This window comes from Asparagus officinalis, chromosome 4, assembly GCF_001876935.1.
Source record: "Asparagus officinalis chromosome 4, Aspof.V1, whole genome shotgun sequence".
In the NCBI taxonomy this organism is placed as follows: domain Eukaryota; kingdom Viridiplantae; phylum Streptophyta; class Magnoliopsida; order Asparagales; family Asparagaceae; genus Asparagus; species Asparagus officinalis.
In genome coordinates this window covers 44,144,219-44,150,809 of record NC_033797.1, presented here as the reverse complement: position 1 = coordinate 44,150,809, position 6,591 = coordinate 44,144,219, and positions in this window count along the sequence as shown.

The window sequence follows — 6,591 nt, the reverse complement described above, 5'->3', positions numbered from 1 at the left end:
ACCCCCCCCCTCTAGGGTACTTTTATTTGGTATCAGAGCTTGGTGCTCTTTGATTTAAGGTCTAATCGCCTTGAGTTAAAGATTCAAGTTAGCTTTTTGTGCTAATCTAGTTTTGCGATTAATTGATTACATTGCTTGCATATTTATATAATTATGGCTATGAATGATGCATCTTATTTAGGCTATGATCCTAGTGTTGCTCCTAAATTCAATGCTTTCCCTTATGCTCAATGGTGTTTTAGATTGTTTAGGCTATGATCCTAGTGTTGCTCCTAAATTCAATGCTTTCCCTTATGCTCAATGGTGTTTTAGATTCAAAATATTTGTTCAATCTAAAAATATCGATTTATGGGAAGTCATTGATTGTGTTTATATTGTACCCACGTTGGAGAAATCCAAGTGGAGCAATCATGATAAAAAGATGTTTACTATGAACAAGCTTGTGTTAGAATTTCTATTAAATGCATTTGATTCGTCAATGTCTAACAAGTTTGATTCTTTTGATAGTGCTTACAAATTATGGAAATTCATAGAAGCACATCAAGGGAACTTGGAGGCTATCCGACAAGCTTTGGCGGGTTTCTCTTCAAGTTCATGTAGAGCCTCATCTTGCACATGACCACTAGGCGATAGCCCTAGTGTGGTAAGCGATCCGGAATCCGATGATGATCTATCTATTAATGAACTCACTTGTGCATATGATAGATTAGCGCATGCCTATAAAAAATTATAAAATGATTTTATTGATTTAAAATGCAAGCATGTAGAATTAAAATCCGATCATGAGTTGCTAGGTTCCAAATTTGATATCATTGCTAAAAAGAATGTTACTCTTAAAGAAAATAATGATATGTTGAATTTGGAAAATAAAAATTTGAGCTCATCTATTGCTAGCTTAACTTATGCAAATAAAGATGTCATACTAGAAGTAGAATGCATTAGAAATAAATTTGATAACCACACATGCTCTACTTCTATTATCAATGATGTTGTGCATAATGAAGATTTGAATTTTGTTAAACACCGTATTTCATCTTTAGATTCAACTCTTAACATATGCATTGATAATCATAAGAGACTTATGGACAAGTGTGCTAGATCTAGTGCTACAACCTCTAAATCACCTACACACTATGCACACTTATATAGCAAAGTTTACAAATGTTCAATTTACGGTCGTAAAGGCCATTTAGTTAAATTTTGCTATGATGCACAAAAACATAACAATGCTAATGCTCATTGTGCATCTCATCAAGTTTCTTCATCTTGTACACATGCACATGCACTTATTGTTAATCATAAGCATGCTAATGTGTATTCATGTGATTATTGTGGTCGTTTTGGTCATTTGGCCAAATATTGTTTTGATTTGAAAAAGAAATTTCGTTTGCCAAATGTTTCTAGTAAACCACGTACTTTTAAATGTGATGTGTGTCGTAGGTTTAGACATCTTACTAAATTTTGTTTTGATATGCAAAAAGCTCCTATTTTGCAAAATGTTCCAAAAAGACCACATTTGTTTAATAATGTTTCCCATTTGTAAAATGAATTTAAAAGACTATCTTTATTTGCAAATGATTCTCGTGCACGCTCACTTGGTCAACACAAATCTTTTCACTCTTTTCATTGTACGAATTGCAATCGAAATGGTCATTTAAATGAATATTGTTTTGACCATGTTAGTGCACCACATACGTCCAAAAGGGTTCATAACCCTAGGGCATTGAACTTTAATGATAGGGGTCATGTCCCTAAATCTTTTGGTACCACAAGTACTTGGGTACCAAAACATATTTGATTTATAAACCAAGAATTTTAGTGTTTTTATTTTTTTTTCTTGTTTTGAAAAATATACCTTAAATTTTTTTTATTTTTATTGGTCAAATTCTTTTGTTTTCATGATTATTGGTTTTGTTTTGATGAGAGGTTTATATTTATGTAACCCCCCGGGTTTATTGGGTGTTTATTCCCAAATTATGTTTACCGGGTGCAAAAATATTTATATGGGTTGAAACAAGCTCAAGAGCTTGATTATTAGTTGCCTCTCTTGCATTTTGTCAAAAATTGTGTTTTAATTTGTTGCTTTGAATTCATTATATCTCACTTATATGATGATATTTATATGTTTGTGCTTATGGATCATCTATTCGTGCCTTATAATGTATTCTATGAGTGCTTTGATCAAGTTTTACAAAGAAATTTTTTCTTTATTGATCAAATATTATTTTTGGACTCAAATCTTGATTTATGACTTCATTTGAGTGATTTGTTTTCATTTGAAAACTTTTTTCATGGTTCTCATGTTTTCCTCATTCCTTTGTTTTCATAAATTTATTCATATATGGTTTTTATGGTTGAGTAATGAGACATTTTTTTATAATGACATATCAATATGTGTTCTTATTGTATTGCTTGCATGTGAGTTATGTTTAGCATATCCTTCTCTTATGCTTACTCACATGTTTTTGTCTTAGCATTCATTTCATATATCCATTAAGGCATTTTGATAGGGGGAGCAATCCATATACTTGTTTTATACTCACCCATGCTTATTTGTAGGGGGAGCTTTCGCTCTCTTCATCTTCTGTCCCCCTTTTGATGTTGTCAAAGGGGGAGAAATATTGTGAGTATATCCTTTTTTATTATATGCATGATAATTATAATTGGTATATTCATTTCCTTTCATGCATATATCTCTTTTTGTAAATTGTTTGTCATCATTAAAAAGGTAGAGATTGTTGGGTCCTTTTTGTTTTGATGATGATTTACAAACAATTTATACCTAATGTTGTTTGTCTAGTATTTATGGTTTATATCTATTCTATGCAAACAATAAGTTGGAGGTTGGATGGAATTGCGCATTCACGATCATATCCAATGGAGGTTGGCGGAATAGTGGAGTGAATCCTTGTAATTCAAGTTCAAGATCCAAGTTCAAGCTTCATCCGCGAGTGTACCAAGTAGAGCTTATTGTAGATCAAGATCATAGCCTGGGTAATATAGTATAGGTTTTATATTATGTGTGTTTAATACTTCAAGCTCAATATTACACACACACACACGTTTTCTTGGTTTATCCATTTTTTTGTTTTATCCACAAATAACGTTTTTCCAAACTAATATTTATATACATACATGTTTGTTTATGTGGATAAGTTGTTTTGGTATAGCTATATAGATATGAAACAAATATACATGTTCATATGCATACTCACTTGTTTCATATTCTATCATGTTTGCAAAATATATTGTATTTTAGGATTATAGACTTAATAACAATATTTCATATCATCTATCAAGTCTATAAATCTATTGGAAAGTTTTAAAATTTGTTTGAACTCATTTTGTTAAAATCAAGTTCTTAACAAGTTCATGTCCGTGCATATTTTTACAAAATAGATGAGTTTTCACAAATGATAAATGAAATTTAAAATATTATTTTTGTAACATGTTCATTTACATGTTTATAAAGTTTTTCCAAAGTTTCATGATTTTTGGAGTTGATTTACTATGTTAAATTGATTTTACAAAATCGTGTGTCTCAGCAGTTTTCAGAATCTGGAATATCTATGTTAAAATATTTATTTCTCACAAATGGTAAGTGATATTTCAGACATTATTTCTTTAACATGTTTATCTACATGTCTAAAAACTTCTCTCAAAATTTCATAAATTTTGGAGTTGATTTACTATTTTTAATTAATTTTACAAAACCCGCTACGTAAAAATTCCAGATCTGCCGATACGGTTCAAACCTGACGAGTCAACCCATAAATGCATGAGTCGACCCATGAACAGTGCATGAGTCGAACCATGAACATATGAGTCGACCCATCAGAGTTTTTTTTGCTTGAAACGGCTAGTTTATGAGTCGACTCATGAACAGTACGAGTCGACTCATAACACTGTAACGGTTAGTTTTTGGCTGAGCTGTTTTTTTGGTTTTTTGGACTTTTCACTTGGGTTTTCTTGGTTCTTTGGGGCACCTATATATACCCCATACCCTCTAACTTCTGATATATCCAAAAAAATATTTTAATCAAGTTTAACAAGGTTTTAAGTTTGTTTAAAGGTGTTTAAAGCCTTGTTTCAAAGTTTCGGTTTTGTGAAGATAATTTCACAAGAGGAAGAAGAGATCATCCTTTGGTGTTTGGTCTTCAACTCATCTCTCTATCTCTCTCTCTCTCTTGATCTATAGAGAAGTTTTCCTAAACTCATTCTAGCTATTTAGTGTTTTGTTTCTAATTTCCATAAGCTAGATTTATATTGAGTTTAGTTAAATTGTTTTTATTGAATCTCTTTGTTCACACACAACCTATTGAGCTTATAGTATTTACATTCATAGTATATTTTAGGTTGTGGAGTTTGTGACTTAGAGTTGTGCCTAATTTAGTTCTCACCTTGTTTAGAGAACAATCATTTGTTATGCTTAATTTGTGAAGTTCACTTTGTAATACACTTGTACACCGAGAGGAGTGTGTGTGGTGAGGACGTAGTCGATACCGAGAGGAGTGGCGTCGGTAGCCTAGTGAGAGGTGATAATTCCGAGCACTTGAGGAAGGCGATACGTGAGGACCAATACTTGATGTTGTAGTTTATGTATGTACATTGTGAGAGATTTGTAGAGTTTTCGGTAAGCTAGAAAACCGAGTGTGTAGAGAAGTTCCGGCTTCCAAACCGGGTGTGTCGATAGTGGAGTTCTTCCCGAGAGTGGGGAACGGAGACGTAGGACGTAAGGTCCGAACTCCGTGATCATATTATTGTGTTTGGATTGTCCTTTGTGTCCACTTTTGTTTATATTGTTTCTTGTTCTTTTACCCTTTGCATATATATCCTTGCATATATCTTATTGAATATTATCATTGTTAGGATATATTTGTTAATAAATATATCCTTGCATATATCTTATTGAATATTATCATTGTTAGGATATATTTGTTAATAAGTTTTAATCGGTATTAATATCTAATAAGATTAGCAATAAATTATCATTGTTAGGATATATTTGTTAATAAGTTTTAATCGGTATTAATATCTAATAAGATTAGCAATAATCCTATTCACCCCCCCCCTCCTCTAGGGTACTTTCAACCCAAATATCCGAAGCGACTCATAGTCACTAGCTACTGAACCAGACCAATGCTCTAACGGAGTCTTCCCCTATATCACAGTGCACGACAACATATTCACGAGATGGCTCGCATAAACCAACGCTTCGACCCAAAAGAATCTAGGCAATCCATTCTGCTTTATCATACATTACACATTCTCCAACAAGATACTGTTCAATCTCTCAGTCATCCCGTTCTGTTGCGGAGTCTCTCGAACTATAAAGTGTCGTCTAATGCCATGATTCCGGTAAAACTGCAGAAACAGATCACTCTTATACTCTTCACCGTTATCTGAATGTAGAGTCTTCAACTTTCTACCTGACTGTAGCTCCACTTTCTTTTTCCACTCCATAAAAATATCCAGGACCTCATGTTTATGCTTCATAGGGTTGTAGGCATATAAAATTGCTTATAGGTCCCTTAGCACAGCTCGGCACAAACCGACGAACCAACGAGGCGACGAGATCGACGAATCGCACGCAAGCAACGGAATACATCCGTTCGCATTTGGAATCAAGCCAAGTGTTAAAGAGTCAACGAGTGATCCAACCAAGGACAAACTCGGACGAATCACGATCGAATCAAGATCAGTTTCGGACTCGAACTCAGAAGCGGATTTACTGCCTAATCAGGATCCAGATTTACTGCCAAATCAGGAATCGGATTTACTGCCTAATCAGGATCCAGATTTACTGCCAAATCAGGAATCAGATTTACTGCCTAATCAGGATCCAGATTTACTGCTAAAACAGGAATCAGATTTACTGCCTAATCAGGATCCAGATTTACTGCCAAATCAGGAATCAGATTTACTGCCAAATCGGGATCTAAATCAACCGAATCACGAGACCGGAAAAAACGGCAAAAACCACAACACCCAGAGGTGGCCGACAGTTGTCATTTCGCGGCCACCCAGAGGTGGCCGACAGTTGTCATTTCGCGGCCACCCAGAGGTGGCCGACAGTTGTCATTTCGCGGCCACCCAGAGGTGGCCGACAGTTGTCATTTCGCGGCCACCCAGAGGTGGCCGACAGTTGTCATTTCGCGGCCACCCAGAGGTGGCCGACAGTTGTCATTTCGCGGCCACCCAGAGGTGGCCGACAGTTGTCATTTCGCGGCCACCCAGAGGTGGCCGACAGTTGTCATTTCGCGGCCACCCAGAGGTGGCCGACAGTTGTCATTTCGCGGCCACCCAGAGGTGGCCGACAGTTGTCATTTCGCGGCCACCCAGAGGTGGCCGACAGTTGTCATTTCGCGGGCACAGTAAAGGGAGCCTATAAATAGGCCCCCTTGGTTCATTTGTTCAAGGGTTGGAAAATTTGGAGAGGCGAAGCCCTGCTGGATTGGAGACTCGGAACTTAAAAAAGATTGAAACTTTGGGACTTCGGGGACTCACTCCTTCAGATCTGGTGCTCGGCGATCATCAACGTCAAATAAGGCAGGTGTTCGAGAGGACCGGATCTCAGATCTACGCAGGCTA